We start from the raw sequence: 20,714 nt of genomic DNA on the forward strand, positions 1-20,714 counted from the left end.
CATTTTTTCGTGCTTTTTCTTTTCTTACTGACTTGATTGAGAGCATTTCTAGACCGTTCAAATGCAGATGGCTACTACCTGATTTTTAGACCCCTTGATAACGACAAAATTTAGATTATGCAAAGCGTGCATGGAAATAGTTTTGTTTGCGGCCAAAACTATTTTTGTGAAAGGAATTAGGCAGGTGTCAAAATAAATTAGATAATGGAAAATTTGAACTGAATACTATATTTTTGTGTCCTAACTTTGCATAGGAGATGTCTATTTATAGTTAAATAAGGTCAAATAATTAAGAGAAAATATTGTAGAATAAAATCAGCATATATATACGGAGAATTAAAAGAACCAGGCAAATAAAGCAAATATGAGAATATATTTTAACACCCCACTCAAACCCAAGGTTATAATGCAGATGCCAATTACTTGAGTTTGGGAACAAGATCATGGAAACGTCTAGGTGGATGTACTTTGGTGAACACATCAGCCAATTGATCAACAAATGCAACAGGACAAAGGCGAACAGCTCCTTGCAAGACATGGTGGCACACAAAATGATAGTTGATGTCAAAGTATTTAGCGTGTTCGTGAAAGACATTATTATGCATGTGCAATTTGAACCGCACGCACTGCAATTGTCTCATAATGTACGAGAGCTAGATGTCTTAGGAATACCTATATCCTGTAGGAGCCTACGTAGTTAGAGTAGTTAAGATGTGGTGTCAGCAAGGGCACGATACTCAACTTCAATTTTAGAGCGGACAACAACAGATTGTTTCTTACTACACTAAGAGACGAGAGAATCACTTATGCTCCGTTTGTTTCGACGTAAAATGGTTTCCGTCGTAAAATATTTTCGACGAAATCAATTTCAAAAGAAATTATTTTCTCGAAAATATTTTTCGGCGTTTGGTTCGCACGAAAAAATTACGAAAAGTGAAAATGCAAATGTCGCCGGAATCCGGCGACAACCGGTCGCCGTCGCCGGAATCCGGCGAACATGTTTGGCCGGATCCGGCCAAAATTGCCGGATTCCGGCAGGACACCTCCTGGCCCGGTCAGATCCGGCCCGATCCGGTCATTTTGGCCGGATCAGTGGCCGGATCCGGCCAGATCCGGCCGGATCAGTAGCCGGATCCGGTCAGATCCCGCCGGATTCTGGCCATTTGGGCCAGACCCGGCCGGATCAGTAGCCGGATCCGGTCAGATCCCGCCGTATTCCGGCCATTTTGGCCGGATCCGGCGGGGTCAGTGGCCGGATCCGGTCAGATCCGGCCGGATCCAGGCCATTTCGGCCAGATCCGGCCGGATCAGTGGCCGGATCCGGTCAGATCAGGCCGGGTTCCGGCAGGTTTCTATCCATGGCCGGATTCCGGCAGCCGGCGGTGTTCCGGCAACCGGATTCCGGCGGCCGGCAGGATTCCGGTGGTCGGATTCCGACGCCGGCATTATTCCAGTGACTTGATGATGCCGGATTCCGGTGCTGCCTATTTTCGAACGACCGACTATTGTAGGATTTGGACAGTCAGATATCAAACGTGCGTGTAAGAACGAAGAATATAATTTTGGAAAACGATTTACGGTTTTAAAAACCGTAAATCGTTTTCCAAAAATTAAAGAAGGTTTTACGGTCAAACCGAAAATGATTTTCGTTGACCGTTATTTTCGCCCCTACCAAACACCGTAAAATACCGAAATCATTTTCCGGAAATCATTTTACGCCGAAACAAACGGAGCATTAGTAGAAAACATAACTCGTGGTTGAGTGATGGTCAGTGAGATCACATGGAGCAACCAAGATTTTAATCCCTGAATATAGAAATCTTAATTAGCGACTAGATTATAATATTTATTAATTCTAGAGAAATTTTAGAGATTATGTGGATATTTTATAAGATTAGTAAAGGATAAAAATATTGAAATAGATAGGATTAATTAATAATAATAGTATTAGTAAGATGATGATGATTATGATTGTTGAGATAGTTTTCGGTACGATGACACAAGTTTGTGTAAAGTCCTTCCTTCACTCCTACAAAATAATAAATATTAGCAAAAGAGCTCCCCATGAGTGCCAGCCGGAACTACTCCAATGCCTAGGTCAATATTTTTGGGAGAATTCAAATCAAGTCTGTATATAAAAATTTATTTGAAAAATACCTGATGGTTTATACCTATTTATAAATGGGACTTCAACCATTCACTTCGAATCAGGTGGGAAATGATTCCTTGACTCCGAGATTTCTTCCCGGCCTACCCGGGATCCATACAGTCCGAATATCTTGAGATTTGATTCTTCCAAGATACTTCTGGCTTCTTGTGAAATTCTTTCTTGATGGGCCTTAGCTTCGACCTTCTAATATAGTTGGATTTTAGGATTGATACATGTAAATAGGCTTCTATGAATTATAAGCCCATTTACTAACTATTGAGAATATTTCCCAACAATGATGATGTTGATGATGATAATGGCAGTATTAATAAATAGTACTAGATTTAAATATTAAATTAAGAATTAAGGGTAAGCGTGGTAAATAATTATCTAGTATAATTTGGTAAGGATTAAGTTGTAGTTTTATAGTTATGAGATAGTTATATAATTAAGAAATTGTTGCGATTTATTTGTGAATAAAGAGATTTAGGGGTTGAATAACAATTAAGTAAAGAAAGAAATAAAAGGAAGGCTGGGCGGTTTTGTTGTTTAGGAGAATAAATTGGGGCAAATTCGTAGATAAAAAAATTGTGGGTTAAAAATGGAATTAAGGGAAATATAGACTTGTTGGATAAGTTGTTAAACTTATGTCCAAGGGTTGCCTTTTTATAAAACATCTCCCCCTCCATCTTATGGGAGTGGTTCCAATTGGCTGACCCGTTTGTGGATCCTACACATCACAACCCTGATTAGAAAAATGCAACTCTAAACCAAGTTCACTAAGTTGACCAATAGATAAAAGATTGAAGGAAAGATCTGGAACTAAGTATGTCGCACACAATCAACTTTCTAATGGAAGCAAACTTGATGTGACTAATGCTTAGATGTGAGCCATTAGTAATGTAAATAGTAGAATGAACAGGTAAAATGAATTTTGATGAAAGTATGGAAGAGTTTGGTTTCATGTGATTGCAGAAGGCAAAGTCAATAAACAAAGAAGAATTACTTGGGATGCTGGACATGATGGTATTGAGATTGGACTTAGACAAAACCTGATAGGTAAGAGCCTAAATTTTAGCGGGAGTAAGAGTTGAAAATTGAAATTTGACTTCTAAATAAAATGACAAGTGTGTGCGCAAAGTGTCAACAAAAATAAACACAGCGGAAAGTAAATGACACAGAGATTTTTGTTGACGAAGTGGAAACTCAATTAAGAGAAAAACCACTCCGGGGCAGGCAAACCCAGGAATTCCACTATTTATAAGACATAGCTAGATACAAGATAGTAACACTCACATATACCCGATGCAGTGGTCGTACCTTGCTCTCTGACGTGTAACCCAACACGAATGCTTCCCAACCAGGTCTCCTACCTGAAAGGGTCTTCAATAGAATCATTTACCTTAGGGCCAACCCCTAAGATAGACTACAGTGTAGCGCAACAACAACACACTTGAAATAGCTTCAGAGAAAATATCATGTCTCTGAGCAGTTGTGGAATTCAATACCAAATTCTTGCAGTTCTCAATGCCCAGGGGCCTCTATTTATAGGCTGGGAGCTCAAATGAGCGTCAGGCAAAATATAGCTGGGCGCCGTCCGGACGGTGGACATGGGCCGTCCGGACGGACAACTGTGCTACAGGATTTTCCAAAAATTTCGCTGAGAAATCTTTCCTGTTTAAGAGCCACGTCTGGACGGGATGGCACATTGTCTGGACGGTCGCACGTCCGCTGCAAGTAATTTCCTTATAAGGCTTCGCGCGTCCGAACCATGGGGGATGAGTGTCCGGACGGCTGAACTTCAACACGCAATTTCCATATCTGCTATGCGCGTGTCCGGACCATGCGAAGCAGTCCTCTGGACGGTTGAAGTCGAATCGGCAATTTCCATATTAGTTGCACGCGCGTCCGGACCAAGACTGACAGACGTCCGGATGGGGATATTTGAATTGCGATTCTTACCTTACATAGACGCGCGTCCGGAAGGGATACCACATCGTCCGGACGGTTGAACGATCTTTCCTTTATCGGAACTTGGAAAGAATCTGAGACTGGTCGAGTACCGAGAGGCGTCCGGACGTGGTGCTGAAACGTCCGGACGGATGATGCTTGGTCTGATTGGCGTTCGGACGGTATGGCACGTCGTCCGGACGGATGGAACAGTTGTCAGATGAGCGTCCGAAGGGGATGGCTTGATCGTCCGGACGGCTGACAAGGAACCGAAATCTTCGCAGTGCAAAGTCTTCTAAGAGAGCTCTGAATAGTGAAATCCCTGTTTACAGCATTTTTTCACATACAAGTGATTTTGTCCAAAATACAGAATGAGCCAAAATACTAACAAACTCCCCCTTTAGCCATTCTGGGACAAAAAATCACTTGACCGGTTTGGAAATATATTCCCGGTCCAAACAAAAATTACTCCCCATTTTTGTCACAAAGGGACAAAGGGTAAAACAGAGTAACAAAAACCAACTGTAATAAAAATTACTCCCCCTAACGGTCTCAGAAGGACCTGGGAAATAGAGTAATATAAGTTAAACAGTTTTACATAATCCAAAAGGAAAGAGAACATCAAGCTGAATGGAGGAAAAAGAAAAAAGAAAAGAAAAAAAAGCAGCATGGATAGGTCCTTCACAGGTATAAGAGCACACGCATGTATCCCTGTCTTGAAAAATTAGACACATGGCAAGTCAAAATTATCCAAACATACAGTTGATAGACAAGAATAAGATAGGCATAGATTCCCTTGCAACTCGAGTAATGAAAGTAGCACTATACTCATGCAATGTGTGGGTGTGTGGAGACATAAGGTATGACTTTCAATATTTTGACCAATAGCAACCAGATTTTCCTAGACAGGAGAGAAAATAAATGGAAGATAAGCAAAAGTCAAACCTTACTAGAGCCTAGCCACCCTCATCTGATACACTCCCCCTGAGATGCAGCACCTAAGTGATTTACTTGTACCATGAAGGACAACGTAAATGTTTTACTTGCACGTGGAGGGCAAGGCATAAAGCAAATGTAGCACATAAGCAGTGAATATATACTTTAAAGCATAGAATTCATAGGATTAACTGCTTGTATCTTATGGTGCTGCAAACTAAAGGAAATGCCAGAGTTTATAGGTGCTAGGTTCAACCAGCATGTGGTCAAATTGGTCATCTTAACAAACACTTCTTCTCTTATCCAGAATTTCTAGAAACATGAGGTCAAAGAAGGAAAGATGTATCTTATAGGGGAGTCGGAGAGAGTGCACATTTTTCATCGCATGAGGAAAAGAAGCTATCAATCAAAACAAGTGAGCAGGAAACCTTTGCATATGTCAGATTTGTGTTCTCAACCATATGTAAGAATAATTCATCAATGCATAGTGAACTAATAAGACAAGTAAAATGCATGAGAGAGCTGACATACCTTAGAAGGGACCAACCTGCTACAAACTCTAAATTTATTTATTTATTTTTAAAACATCATGCTGGCAAACGACAAGAAGCTTATCCCAGCATGGAACATCATGTCTAGGACATGGCACACACACCAATGGCTTTTCGAAGGGACTCAAACCTGCTACCATCTAGAGGTTTGGTAAGAATGTTAGCCAATTGGTTTTCAGTGGGGATGAATGAGAGTGAGACTACCTCGGATTCCACAAGATCACGTAAGAAGTGATGTCTGATGTCAATGTGCTTGGTCCGAGAATGCTGAATGGGGTTCTTGGAAATATTGATAGCACTAGTATTATCACAGTTGATAATCATAGTATCTTGAGAGAATCCGTAGTCCCCCAGCAATGTCTTCATCCACAGTAATTGGGTACAGCAGCTACCCGCAACAATATACTCAGCCTCAGCAGTGGAGAGGGATATGGAGGCTTGTTTCTTGCTCATCCATGCTACAAGGTTGTTCTCCACATAGAAACATCCTCCTGAAGTGCTCTTTCTATCATCAGCATTTCCAGCCCAGTCTGCATCAGAGTATCCTGCAACAACAAGATTTGTTTCTCTAGAATACCAAATGCCATAGAGAAGGGTATTATTGACATACCTGATGATACGCTTGACTACAGTGAGATGTGATTCCTTCGGATTTGCTTGAAAGTGAGCACAGACTCCCACACTGAAAGCAATGTCCGGTCTGCTGCCTGTAAGATACAAAAGACTCCCTATCATGCTCCTGTAAAGGGATGGATCAACAGATTGTCCTGCAAGATCACTGCTAATCTTGACATTGGTGCTCATGGGAGTGCGGGCACAACTTTTTCCATCCAAACCAAATCGTTTGACCAGATCCTTAGCATATTTAGACTGAGAGATGAAGATGCCTTCACTGCTTGACTTGAAGACCAAGGAAGTAGTTCAGCTCACCAATCATGCTCATCTCAAATTCCTGCTTCATTTCCTCAGAGAACTCATGGGCAAGAGAGTCTAAAGTAGCTCCAAACATGATGTCATCAACATAAATTTGAGTGATGCGTTTGTGAGTACCTTGTTGCCTGATGAACAGGGTTCGATCAGCTTGTCCCCTTGTAAACCCCTTAGCCAGGAGATAAGTGGTGAGACACTCATACCATGCTCGAGGGGCCTGCTTAAGCCCATATAATGCCTTCTTCAGTTTGTACACATGATGGGGATGATGAGGATCTTGAAAACCCTTTGGTTGTTCTACATAGACTTCTTCTTGAAGAACACCTTTCAGAAAGGCATTCTTTACATCCATTTGGTATAGCTTGAACCCACGATGACAAGCAATGGAGAGAAGAATTCTGATGGATTCTAACTGTAACGCCCCCAAACCGCTATGGGTTAGGTTCGTCACTTTTCTCTTTAAACTGCAAAGATTCGTAAGGTCTGCCAAATATCTTAACTAATATGCTGATTTAAATAAATAAAAATAATAATGGTTTCAAAATCTCAGAGTTTTTAATAAATGCGGAAACGGTCATTTAATTGTAAAAATACAATAACTGAAAATTATGGGGTAATATAAATGAAATGTCCTAATGCATTCCTAGATCCCATCCCGGCCACCTACATCTCTCTGTTCATAACCTGAAAACAAAAACAAAATAAGGGGTGAGCACAAAAAAACATGCTCAGTAAGGAATCCTCAACCATAAAACAGTTGAGTTAAATTCTTTTGAAAATCTTCAAACAATTGTAAAAAAAAACTTCTTTTAAATATCTCCAAAACATTTGTCAAAAACTCCCTTTTATAAATCTCCAAAACATTTGTCAAAAACTCCCTTTTTATACACAAGATAATATATATATATATATATATATATATATATTTGAAATAATCATTACTCATAGTATGCCCGTATACACTCTTACGCCCTGTGTAAATAGGGTTGCGCGGTCGTTGCTGTTGACCCTGGGTGAGTAACGCGGTTTACCTGTGGCCACAGGCCCCACCCCCGTCAGCTAATTAATTGAAGTGCACTTAGACTGACATAGAGACAGATACCGTTGTCACTAAGCGAACCAGCGGGTGCGCTTCCATCTCGAGCTCCGGTACCGAGCTAAATCTTGAAGGGTCTCGAATCTCTGCGGGTCTAGGGCCCAAATAATAGTCTCCTCCACACACGTGCCCTTTTCAAAAATATTTCTCCTTTATATATAACTCAAAGAGTTTTCTCCCAAAACTTTCTCATACTTTCTTGTATATCTTCTCACAAAACTTTCTCATTCTTTACTAGTATATCTAGGGCAACGTGTTGGAGGGTTTTTACTCAAAATCACGATTTCAAGAATATCATTTTTATACTCAAAACTTTCATATCAAAACCAACAAATCCTTTATATAAATAAAATAATTTGAAATACCGAATCAAAATAGTTAATCGAAATTTTGCAAATAAAGGAATAATTAAAATAATATAATAATTTGAGAAGGGGTAAAGGGTTCCCTTACTTGGATTTCCCTAATATCGGGATCGAGCTTAATCCTCTTTGTATATTTTCTTAGTTTATTAACTAAGAATTTTCACTAGAAAATCTAGTGAAAACGGTGAGTTCGGTCACAGAAAAATCGCCGGAAAAGTCACCGGAAAGTCGCCGGAAAGTTGCTGGAAAGTCGCCGGAAAGTCGCCGGAGATGGGTCACCAGCGGGTCGGGTTTCCGGGTCCGGGTCACGGGTATGGGTCCGGGTCAGTTGGTCTCGGGTATGGGCTGTTGGGTTATGGTCACGGTTTTGGGCTGACCGGGTTGGGCTCGCGGGTTATGGGTTTCTGAGTTATGGGCTCGGGTGGTTATGGGTTCCGGGTCACTGTTTGGGCTCGGGTCGCTGCTAGTTGGCTCACGGGTTGGGGATTTGGGTTGTTGTTAGTTGGGCTTAATGGGTTCGGTTATGGGCTCGGGTTCAAGGGTTGGGCTACGAGTTTTGGGCTTGGTTTTGGGTTCGTGGATCACTGGTTGGATCACTGTTTTGAATAGTTCGTGGTTCCGGGTTTGGGCTGGATTACACGCGGTCTGGTTTTGTCACTGGTTCGGTTTTGGGCTGGGCTGAATCGGTTCGAGCTGGGTCGTCTGAGTTGGGCCGAGGTTCACGGGTTAGGCTTGCGGGTCACGAGATCTGGGCCGGCTATGCTGTCGGGATGGGCTGAGATCAGCCCACAGGTGTGCACGGGTCTTCACGGTTCGGGTCTCCTGGTCCAGAAACACACCGAAACTTGACAAACCCACTGCCATCCCCTGGAAATCGGTCGGTTCCGCCGGTCTTCAGCCCCAGCCGCCAATCGTGGAGGATCGGGGCTCCCTGGGCTTACGGGTCCAAAATTCCGAATTCCTGGGTCACCGTTGGTTCGTCAGATTTCGGTATGGGTTGCACAACCGGTCGTGTGGGTTGCGGTTCACGGGGTCGCCGGGCTCTGGGTTCATGCCGGATTGCTGGGTCTGGGTCCGGGCTTCACTGGTCGGCCGGATTTTCTCCCTCTCGATCTACAATCGGCCGGGACTCGGTTCAAGCGGGGTCACTGCTGGAATCTGGGTTACTGGGTTGTTCACGGTTGCACGGGTCATTGGGTTTGGCCTGAAAAATCATGGCCCTCCGAGAATCGGCCGAAGATCGCCACTGAGTCCGGCTGGGTTCATCGGGTTTGGGGTCGTCTGGTCGATGGTTCCGATTGGGTCACAGTGGATCGCCGGGTCTGTTACAAAAATTTTGAACTCGGCCTGTTTTGCTAGATTCCTCCATCGCCGGATGCTGGATCGTCAAGTCTGGCTTCATTGGTTTCAACTTGGGTCACGATCTCCCTCAGCTCACTGTTCTCTCAATCACTCTCTGTTTTCGCACTCGGTCTCTCCTTCTCTATTTAAGGGGAGAAATGTTAGTGAAAGTGCTGATTGTTATATGTTGTTAATGGGCTGTCCACTGGCCGAAAGGTGCTTGAGGAACGATGAGTTCGTTGAGTTAGTGGGAATTATGTTTACTAATGGAGATGGTGGAAGTTTGTGCGGCAGGTTGAAGGATTTGATTAAAGTAAGTGGAGGATAATAAACACGGAGTGGAGAAGATAATAGGAAGTTAAGCACAGGAGATTTAATGAATAGGCGGCTGAGTGGAGAATTTGGTTGAAGTGGTTTTATTATTATATATATATATATATTATTAAAGCAATAAGTGGAATATATATATTATTAAATGGAATAAAACGCCGGAAGTTAATATCAGATTGGTTAATCTACAGGTATATTTTTACACTAGGTCTTTATCAATTTCTTAATTTACTAGACTGAAATTTTAAACTCAGTAATATTTGGTTATAAATTAATTATCAGTTTTACTAAACATAGTTAAATAAATCGATTGAAAATATTTATAAATAAATTTTATAAAACGAATGATTACATAAATAATCATTTATATTTTAAAATATGTTTTAAAAATTGGGGTATTACATTCTTCCCCCCTTAACAGAATTTCGTCCTCGAAATTATAAGCTATTCGTATAAAGTTTCTATTAAGGAAAAATTCAGATTTTTAAAACAAGTCCAGTAATACAGTTTTATATAAAACATCAAGAAAATGCACGAGTATATGACCGTTTGATTAATTATTGAATATGGAATTTTATGCTCATAACAAGAAGTATACAAATGGGTAAGTTGCAGAAAAGAAAACGTTTCATCTCTCATTAAAGGAAAAATTTCTACAACAAATTTCTTTGTGAGGATGTTTTCTGATAATCTGGGTGGAAAGCTTGCTAAATGGAAACATGGAATCCAGGAAAGAGGAAGTCAAGGCAAGCAATCCGGAAAGGATATGAGTGCGGTACTCATATCGTAGTGCTCTCTCTCTTCTGTCATAGATCGCCATCACCGGATTGAAAATAGATGCCAGAAATGTTTATGGTGATGTGAAGGAAGAGAAAGATACTTCATCTCAGAAGCGTGATCAAGGATAATCTTGCTTCTGGATGATATGATCAAAAATAATCTTGCTTCGATGTTTGTGAATCTGGTTGTGATGCTGCATTTTTCTAACTTTAGGTTTGGAAATTTGGTTATGAAATTTTCATCTTCCCTCTCAGGAAGCGATGAAAGCTCAGACCATAAGCAAAATTTTGGCTCTCAAAGTATGAAGGGTTGAGAGTTCAGAGGTGTGCTTTGCAATGGAGAAGATGAGCGAATTTATAGAGAAAATTTGAGAAGGGTCGATGCAAGTGGTACCGACAGTGGATCGTAAAATCTTCCTACCTTTCTCGAAACGCTCATCCAGCTCATTCTCGGGATGCTCTTCCATGTCTGCTAGGCACGAAAAGTGCGGCGTGAAATCCGGAAAAGTCTTGGTGAATTCGGAATTCGAGAAGGTGAAAATGGTGAAAGTTGAAAAAGAAAGAAGTCTCGTGATTCGAGAGTTGTCTACTAGTGGTAGTGGTAGCTGTGCTCAGAATGACGTTGATTAGACTGCGTCTCGTTCACTGATTAAATCCTCTTTCCTTTCCTTCAGATCTTTCAAACAACAGCCTCATTTCTATCTTTACTCCTTCAGATCATATCTTCATTTCTTAGTCTTTTCCAAAAAAATGGCTTCTTCATCTTCTCAAAATAATTTTGATCTAAATGATGCGCCTGTAGTACCAGAAATTTGGCGTCCCTTGTTCCTATCTCAGAGAGGTCATCTTCTGACTAATGATTCGGTGATGCTGAATGATGCAGTAGCTGCATCCGTAGCTCAAGGCATCATGACTCCTCGAGATGAAAAGTTGTTGGCGGATAGGACTGATGCTCAAGCCATCAATGACTCTTTGGCTTTTAGTATTCAGGGCGCTTCCTCTGTCGCAAATATGGCTCGACGTTTGCAAGTCCGGGGAAATGAAGTTCAAACGCTGAAAGCTCAAATTTCGACTTTGCAGCGAATGTATATAGATTTTAGGCGAAGAAATCGGGTTCTTCAGCAAGAGAATAAAAGACTGAAGAAGATGGTAGATTCGTATGCGAAAGACTTGGAAAAGAGGTATGCTGACTTGGAGCAGAATACCAAACGTCTCCAAGAACAGCACCAGGATCTCTTGCGTGCAGTTCAAGATCTTAGGGTTTTCCGCTCTGAGGCTTAGCCAGGTATTCTATTTGATCTAGCAATTCTTTACTAACAAAATAAATAACTAACTGCAGTACTATGAAATACTCGCAGGTATAAGCATACCTAACTCTCCGGGAATGATGCTGAAACGGTTCGATTTGCAAGTCCATGGTTTTTCTTAAATCTAAAGTGGTTCATCTTGTAAGACAATAATTATTCTCTACATACTGTTCTTATTTCTAATATGTCTGTAATCCTTTAAACTATGATCTTAACTCGGGCATAATCCTTATGGTACTATGTTCTTCTTTCTATTTCTGCATAATTACTATCATCCTCAAATTTCAATAGATTAAAATCTTAGTATTACTCCAACTTAGTTATGCAGTCAATCAATACTCAGATCTGCTAATTATAATCTGCCAAGCAAGGATATCTAAGAGAATCAATGAATCACATGATCAAAATTTTATTTAACTTAAGCTCTAGAAAAACCTCAAATATATTCTCCAAAGTTCGTTAGATGCATAGGGAAAATAATCTCTCCAAAAATCATCAAATCATTTGATCAACTAATTTCCTCATATATAAATAAATCAGTCATCTCCAAAAATCAATGTGTTATCAACATCTAATATTACAATCAATTACCACATTCCTGTAGCCTGATTTAGGAACAACTTCCTTTTGTCCTTCACATAGCATTACTCACTTTTCTAAAATTCAACTAGGCATCAATATAAGTGGTATATCATAACCTATTCTCCATATATGTTCATTCCTTAGACCTCAAACACGTAAATTATATCAGAGAAATCACACTAAGCATCAAACTATAAATTAAGATATGGTTTACCTCAATCATCCTCAAATGCAGCTTAGTGGGAGGCAAAAATAAATTCCTCAATATATTCTAACTTCTCTAAAGTTATCAGATCGCAAGAATATAATTGCTCCAAATATCATCAATTTACTCGATCAACTTATTCTCTTATATGTCCTTTAAACACATGAATCAGCATCTATAGATTAAGTGTCCATCTCCAAAAGAATACCAGATTCCAGATCATAAATATCTTTGTTTACATCCTACAGTAAATCAAGAAATCTCTAAACCTCAATATAATCACTAAGCACATAAAATATCTACGTGATGCTTAATATATTTATTGACTTAATATCCATAAATCTGCCAAGTTATTAAGCATCCGAATTTCTATATCCTTAAAAGCATTCCATAAATCATGACTATACCTCAAAATATGGTGGTCATCAATACCTAATCATCCAAAACAAGTTGGTTTATAACTGATGCAATTTACTATTCCTCGAGAAAGATTGTACAACTTAACACTTAGTTAAACAGGTCTAGAAAACCTATCATACTTGATACTGATCATAACTTACTCCTTAGTATTGATTCCAACTTAGAGACTTCAACCTTAATAAGATCAATCCTAGGGTTCACAAAGTCAAACTGTTATGATGCAAATTCCCTACATGGTAGCTACTGCTAGGTCTACATCTAACTACTCAGACATCAAGTTATAGTGAAAAAGAGTATGACATAATTGAATGCGTTGTACCAGAGTCAAAGAGCACAGTAGCCTGGTGGAATGAAATCAAAAGTGTACCCGTCACTACTTCGTTTGACGTTGCTACATCACCTGGAGTTAGGGTATATACACGTGCAGGCGTAGTATTCCGTTGTTCCCCTGAAATCCTTAGCGAGGTGTTAAAAAAAAAAAAAAAAATTAGGGAATGATTCCCTAGCACTGAATACAAAACAAGAAAAGACGGACTCTGCTAGGCCGGAATGTGATTCCCCATTACCCCACTAAGTCTATCTTAATGATCTAACTACTAAAGTCTACAGAACCTTATAACCTTTGCTCTGATACCAAAACTGTAACGCCCCCAAACCGCTATGGGTTAGGTTCGTCACTTTTCTCTTTAAACTGCAAAGATTCGTAAGGTCTGCCAAATATCTTAACTAATATGCTGATTTAAATAAATAAAAATAATAATGGTTTCAAAATCTCAGAGTTTTTAATAAATGCGGAAACGGTCATTTAATTGTAAAAATACAATAACTGAAAATTATGGGGTAATATAAATGAAATGTCCTAATGCATTCCTAGATCCCATCCCGGCCACCTACGTCTTTCTGTTCATAACCTGAAAACAAAAACAAAATAAGGGGTGAGCACAAAAAAACATGCTCAGTAAGGAATCCTCAACCATAAAACAGTTGAGTTAAATTCTTTTGAAAATCTTCAAACAATTGTAAAAAAAAACTTCTTTTAAATATCTCCAAAACATTTGTCAAAAACTCCCTTTTATAAATCTCCAAAACATTTGTCAAAAACTCCCTTTTTATACACAAGATAATATATATATATATATATATATATATATATATATATATATTTGAAATAATCATTACTCATAGTATGCCCGTATACACTCTTACGCCCTGTGTAAATAGGGTTGCGCGGTCGTTGCTGTTGACCCTGGGTGAGTAACGCGGTTTACCTGTGGCCACAGGCCCCACCCCCGTCAGCTAATTAATTGAAGTGCACTTAGACTGACATAGAGACAGATACCGCTGTCACTAAGCGAACCAGCGGGTGCGCTTCCATCTCGAGCTCCGGTACCGAGCTAAATCTTGAAGGGTCTCGAATCTCTGCGGGTCTAGGGCCCAAATAATAGTCTCCTCCACACACGTGCCCTTTTCAAAAATATTTCTCCTTTATATATAACTCAAAGAGTTTTCTCCCAAAACTTTCTCATACTTTCTTGTATATCTTCTCACAAAACTTTCTCATTCTTTACTAGTATATCTAGGGCAACGTGTTGGAGGGTTTTTACTCAAAATCACGATTTCAAGAATATCATTTTTATACTCAAAACTTTCATATCAAAACCAACAAATCCTTTATATAAATAAAATAATTTGAAATACCGAATCAAAATAGTTAATCGAAATTTTGCAAATAAAGGAATAATTAAAATAATATAATAATTTGAGAAGGGGTAAAGGGTTCCCTTACTTGGATTTCCCTAATATCGGGATCGAGCTTAATCCTCTTTGTATATTTTCTTAGTTTATTAACTAAGAATTTTCACTAGAAAATCTAGTGAAAACGGTGAATTCGGTCACGAAAAAATCGCCGGAAAAGTCACCGGAAAGTCGCCGGAAAGTTGCTGGAAAGTCGCCGGAAAGTCTCCGGAAAAGTCGCCGGAGATGGGTCACCAGCGGGTCGGGTTTCCGGGTCCGGGTCAGTTGGTCTCGGGTATGGGCTGTTGGGTTATGGTCATGGTTTTGGGCTGACCGGGTTGGGCTCGCGGGTTATGGGTTTCTGAGTTATGGGCTCGGGTGGTTATGGGTTCCGGGTCACTGTTTGGGCTCGGGTCGCTGCTAGTTGGCTCACGGGTTGGGGATTTGGGTTGTTGTTAGTTGGGCTTAATGGGTTCGGTTATGGGCTCGGGTTCAAGGGTTGGGCTATGAGTTTTGGGCTTGGTTTTGGGTTCGTGGATCACTGGTTGGATCACTGTTTTGAATAGTTCGTGGTTCCGGGTTTGGGCTGGATTACACGCGGTCTGGTTTTGTCACTGGTTCGGTTTTGGGCTGGGCTGAATCGGTTCGAGCTGGGTCGTCTGAGTTGGGCCGAGGTTCACGGGTTAGGCTTGCGGGTCACGAGATCTGGGCCGGCTATGCTGTCGGGATGGGCTGAGATCAGCCCACGGGTGTGCACGGGTCTTCACGGTTCGGGTCTCCTGGTCCAGAAACACACCGAAACTTGACAAACCCACTGCCATCCCCTGGAAATCGGTCGGTTCCGCCGGTCTTCAGCCCCAGCCGCCGATCGTGGAGGATCGAGGCTCCCTGGGCTTACGGGTCCAAAATTCCGAATTCCTGGGTCACCGTTGGTTCGTCGGATTTCGGTATGGGTTGCACAACCGGTCGTGTGGGTTGCGGTTCACGGGGTCGCCGAGCTCTGGGTTCATGCCGGATTGCTGGGTCTGGGTCCGGGCTTCACTGGTCGGCCGGATTTTCTCCCTCTCGATCTACAATCGGCCAGGACTCGGTTCAAGCGGGGTCACTGCTGGAATCTGGGTTACTGGGTTGTTCACGGTTGCACGGGTCATTGGGTTTGGCCTGAAAAATCATGGCCCTCCGAGAATCGGCCGAAGATCGCCACTGAGTCCGGCTGGGTTCATCGGGTTTGGGGTCGTCTGGTCGATGGTTCCGATTGGGTCACAGTGGATCGCCGGGTCTGTTACAAAAATTTTGAACTCGGCCTGTTTTGCTAGATTCCTCCATCGCCGGATGCTGGATCGTCAAGTCTGGCTTCATTGGTTTCAGCTTGGGTCACGATCTCCCTCAGCTCACTGTTCTCTCAATCACTCTCTGTTTTCGCACTCGGTCTCTCCTTCTCTATTTAAGGGGAGAAATGTTAGTGAAAGTGCTGATTGTTATATGTTGTTAATGGGCTGTCCACTGGCCGAAAGGTGCTTGAGGAACGATGAGTGCGTTGAGTTAGTGGGAATTATGTTTACTAATGGAGATGGTGGAAGTTTGTGCGGCAGGTTGAAGGATTTGATTAAAGTAAGTGGAGAATAATAAACACGGAGTGGAGAAGATAATAGGAAGTTAAGCGCAGGAGATTTAATGAATAGGCGGCTGAGTGGAAAATTTGGTTGAAGTGGTTTTATTATTATATATATATATATATATATATATATATTATTAAAGCAATAAGTGGAATATATATATTATTAAATGGAATAAAACGCAGGAAGGTAATATCAGATTGGTTAATCTACAGGTATATTTTTACACTAGGTCTTTATCAATTTCTTAATTTACTAGACTGAAATTTTAAACTCAGTAATATTTGGTTATAAATTAATTATTAGTTTTACTAAACATAGTTAAATAAATCGATTGAAAATATTTATAAATAAATTTTATAAAACGAATGATTACATAAATAATCATTTATATTTTAAAATATGTTTTAAAAATTGGGGTATTACACTAACCTGGCAATTGGAGCAAAGGTTTCATCAAAGTCTATTCCCTCTATCTGAGTATATCCCTGAGCAACAAGGCGAGCTTTATTCCTAACCATAGTGCCATGCTCATCTGTTTTATTCTTGAAAATCCACTTAGTACCAATGATATTATGTTCAGCAGGACGGGGAACCAAGGTCCAAACATCATTTCTGGTGAATTGATGGAGCTCATCATGCATGGCAGACACCCATCCTTCATCCTGTAGAGCTTCATCAACTTTCTTGGGCTCTGACTGAGCTAGGTAGAAGCTATAGGAGACTTGATTGGCTACTTCACTGTTGGGCTGAATGACTCTGCTTCTTAGCCTACGCCCTTCATTTACGGTTCCGAGGAGCTGCTGATGAGGATGATTGTGCTTCACCAATGCTTGCTTAGGCTGATTAGCAGAAATATCCTCATCTTTGGAAGTAAAGGGAGTGGTATTCGAAGCTGTGGGAGAGGGAGATTTCTCTGGAGACATGTTCGGAGAGGACTTAGTACAATCAGTTGGAGCTGGCTCAACTGTATTGAGCTGACTTTCTTCACTGTTGCTTGGTCTCTCATCTTCTTCATCATCAACAACCACGTTTATGGATTCCATCACAGTCTCTGTCCTTTTATTGAAAACCCTATAGGCACGACTGTTTGTGGAGTATCCCAGGAATATTCCTTCATCACTCTTGGAATCAAACTTTCTAAGATTCTCCCTGTCAGGAAGGATATAGCATTTACTCCCAAAAGTTTTGAAATACTTTACAGTGGGTTTCTTACCTCGCCAAATTTCGTAGGGAGTCTTGTTTGTTTCAGGCCTCAGGTATACTCTGTTGATAATGTGGCATGTAGTGTTAACTGCTTCTCCTTAAAAGTGTTGAGCAAGATTCCTTGAGTGGATCATTACACGAGCCATCTCCTGAATAACCCTGTTCTTTCTTTCAACAACTCCATTTTGCTGAGGAGTGATAGGAGAAGAAAATTATTGCTTGATTCCATATGAGAGACATAATTCTTTGAATTTGGAATTTTCAAATTCTTTTCCATGATCACTGCGGATTCTCATAATCTGGCAGTTTTGCTCAACCTGAATCTTCTTGAATAAATGCTGAGCTGCATCAAAAGCATCAGATTTTTCCCGAAGGGGGATAGCCTAAGAATTTCGAGAGAAATCATCCACAATAACTAGAATATATCTTTTCCCATCCAGACTAGCAGTTCTAGTGGGACCCATGAGATCCATGTGCAGCAATTCTAAATTTCTGGAAGTAAGAATACCTGAGGTCTTCTTATGGGCTGCTCGAGTTTGTTTCTGGTAGCAATCCAACCGATGATTAAAAATAAGAATTTGGTTTTGTAATTTATCGGTTTTCACAACTACGTGGATTTTAATATATTTAACCACTCGCAATAGTATGGGACTTTGTAGTATAGTACTAAGGAGGGTATCGTACCACAAGGATTGGGGAGGTTGTTTAAGTTATGAAATACTTAAGACGTTGCCTAATTTAATTTTGAAAAAGATAATTTGTTTTGTTTTATCACTAAGCTAAACAAGTAAAAATGAAGAGTTTAAGAACAAGGAAAGTATAGGGCATTGATTTCACTCAATCCTCATACACATGGCATACTATATTCCTCATGGATTTCCTTCACAAGTGTAATATGAGCGCGTAATGATTGTCAATCACACGACGACCTCAACATGAATTTACTTTAGTTAAAGACAATGATAATCCATTTATTTACACAAAAGTCATTCAACTTATAACTAGGGTTGAATGATTCATGCTCCCTAGTATGGACTATAAGATCTATTAATAAGCATACACATCTATGGAAAAAGCATAAACCATCTTAGTTAACACATAATCTCCATATAAAATTACACTAGAATGGAAAAACATTTAAGCAGTAACTAAACTAAAAAGAGTGTGGAGTAATATGTGTTCCCTAGCATGAGTTACCAAATTCACATAAATTGTGTCATAAGCACCATTACACAACCCTCTTTAGGCTATGTAATCATTACACTTGTATGGAAATTCACGAACAACACAATCAACCCATGGCACTTAGAAATAGTTTATCAACACCCTACAACTAAATTAGCTACTCATGGAGTTATGGGAACCCACACAAACAAGATATAAAACAACTAACTTAAATAAAGGAATCTAACTTAACAACTAAAAATACTCAAAAACAAGCTTTAAAGGAAAGAAAATCTAAGAAGAGCAATTAAAGAACAAGCTACGGGCTCTGGAATCTAAGGATTCCAGAGTTATATTCAACATAAAATAACACAAACAAGAGAAAGAAGAAGAAAGAAGTGCTGGAAAAATGTAAAGAATACTTGCATCAACTAAACTTCAACTTCACTTTACTAAAAATGAATTTAAAATAAGTTACAACATCAACATACCTTGAAACTAAGCTCTTTGGAAAACATGAAGAAAAGGGTGCATCACTTGAATGCACAAAAACTAAAAAAGGAAAATATTAACTAAAACTCTCTACCTCTCTAATCTCTCACGTCCATCCTTTATTTGTAGAGGATTTGGTACAACAAACCTAACTCAAACAATCACTCTCAGCCGCACAAAATGATGGTGACAACTTCTGATTAGAATCGCACAACTTGAGGATGAATTTGAGCCACACAAAAAGCTGCCGACATCTGAAGATCTTTCTGAAATATCTGAATTCGATCGATCGATTTATTTTGCCTTGGAGATTTCGATCGATCGATTTTTCACTCAAGGAAATTTCGATCGATCGAATATACTTGATCGATTTTCCTCTTCTAGGCAGGAGCATTTGAACTTTAAATGTCTTCATTAGGCTTAACTTGTTGATTTTTTTTCTTGTTTTCAATTAAGACCTAAAAAGGAGATGAAACACTAAAACATAATAACACATTATTTACCAACACAAATTAGGGTTTAACATATGTAAATTAAGGGGCTTTGAATGTAACCATTCAACGCTTATCAGTTTCCCTAGTTCGCAAGAACCACAGATTCCTTTCCCAGTCTTCTCCATTTTGGGCAGATCTTTAACAATTTCTCTGCCTGCAATTTTTAACATATCGGAGAAATTTAGATGTCCTAACCTCCGATGCCACAGCTCACTGTCATCTATGGTTGCTTTATTGCAGAAGATCTGAGGATCTGTAGTGAGACTAGGAAGACCATAACAGTTGTCAGTAGTTCTTTCTCCCCCCATAAGCCATCTGCCACTGCTGTCAAATATGTTGCATTCCTTTTTGGAGAATTGCACCACCAAGTCATTGTCACAAAATTGGCTGATGCTGAGAAGGTTTGCCTTGAGTTCTTCTACGTACAAAGCTTCCGGGGATGTCCCGAGACCTGGAATATTAATGATTCCTTTTCCAATGACTTTGTATTGACTCCCATCTCCATAGGTGATCCGTCCACCTTTGCCCATCTGAACTTCTTTCAGTAATGTCTTGTCATCTGTCATGTGCTTAGAACAACTACTATCCAAATACCACAAACAAGTATCAAGAATTTTCAGTGCAGTATGAGAAACTAAACATAGATTATCTTCCTTTTTGACCCAGACTTGTTTGGAAGTTTTCTTATGATTATTCACCAGGACAAATCTTTACTCATTAGGGGTGAGGTATGCTAACTTCTCACTAATGAGATTAACTTGATCACTTAACATTTTGACTTGTTCTGCAAAACCTGGTTCATCTTTTCTAGGGGCAAGAGTTTTGTTTCTAGGTTTTTGGGACCTAATCTGGAAACAATTAGGACAAATATGACCAGTAACACCACAGTGATGACATGTAGGTATAGACTGATTTACCCCTTCACTCCTACAAATAGATTGAGTATGAGACATAATAGGCTTAATAAACATTGTTCTATGAACAGACATATCATGAGAAACAGAAGCAACTTTATGCATACTCAATTTAGACATTATAGAAGTCAAAAAAATAACACTCAAGAAATT

General features: G+C 40.0%; 2 long non-coding RNA genes across 2 annotated transcripts; both read right to left on the reverse strand.

The window, feature by feature from the left end:
* Positions 1-7,049: 7,049 nt before the first annotated feature.
* LOC133862339 (uncharacterized) lies at positions 7,050-8,203 on the reverse strand. Its single transcript, XR_009899205.1, has 2 exons — positions 8,066-8,203; positions 7,050-7,200 (listed from the first exon to the last, which is right to left on the reverse strand). It is a non-coding gene; the product is annotated as an uncharacterized LOC133862339 (long non-coding RNA).
* Positions 8,204-13,701: 5,498 nt separating this feature from the next.
* Positions 13,702-14,816, reverse strand: LOC133865040 (uncharacterized). The gene is made up of 2 exons (XR_009899601.1): positions 14,728-14,816; positions 13,702-13,852 (listed from the first exon to the last, which is right to left on the reverse strand). It is a non-coding gene; the product is annotated as an uncharacterized LOC133865040 (long non-coding RNA).
* Positions 14,817-20,714: the final 5,898 nt, after the last annotated feature.

Source organism: Alnus glutinosa, chromosome 3 (genome assembly GCF_958979055.1).
Source record: "Alnus glutinosa chromosome 3, dhAlnGlut1.1, whole genome shotgun sequence".
Classification (NCBI taxonomy): Eukaryota; Viridiplantae; Streptophyta; class Magnoliopsida; order Fagales; family Betulaceae; genus Alnus; species Alnus glutinosa.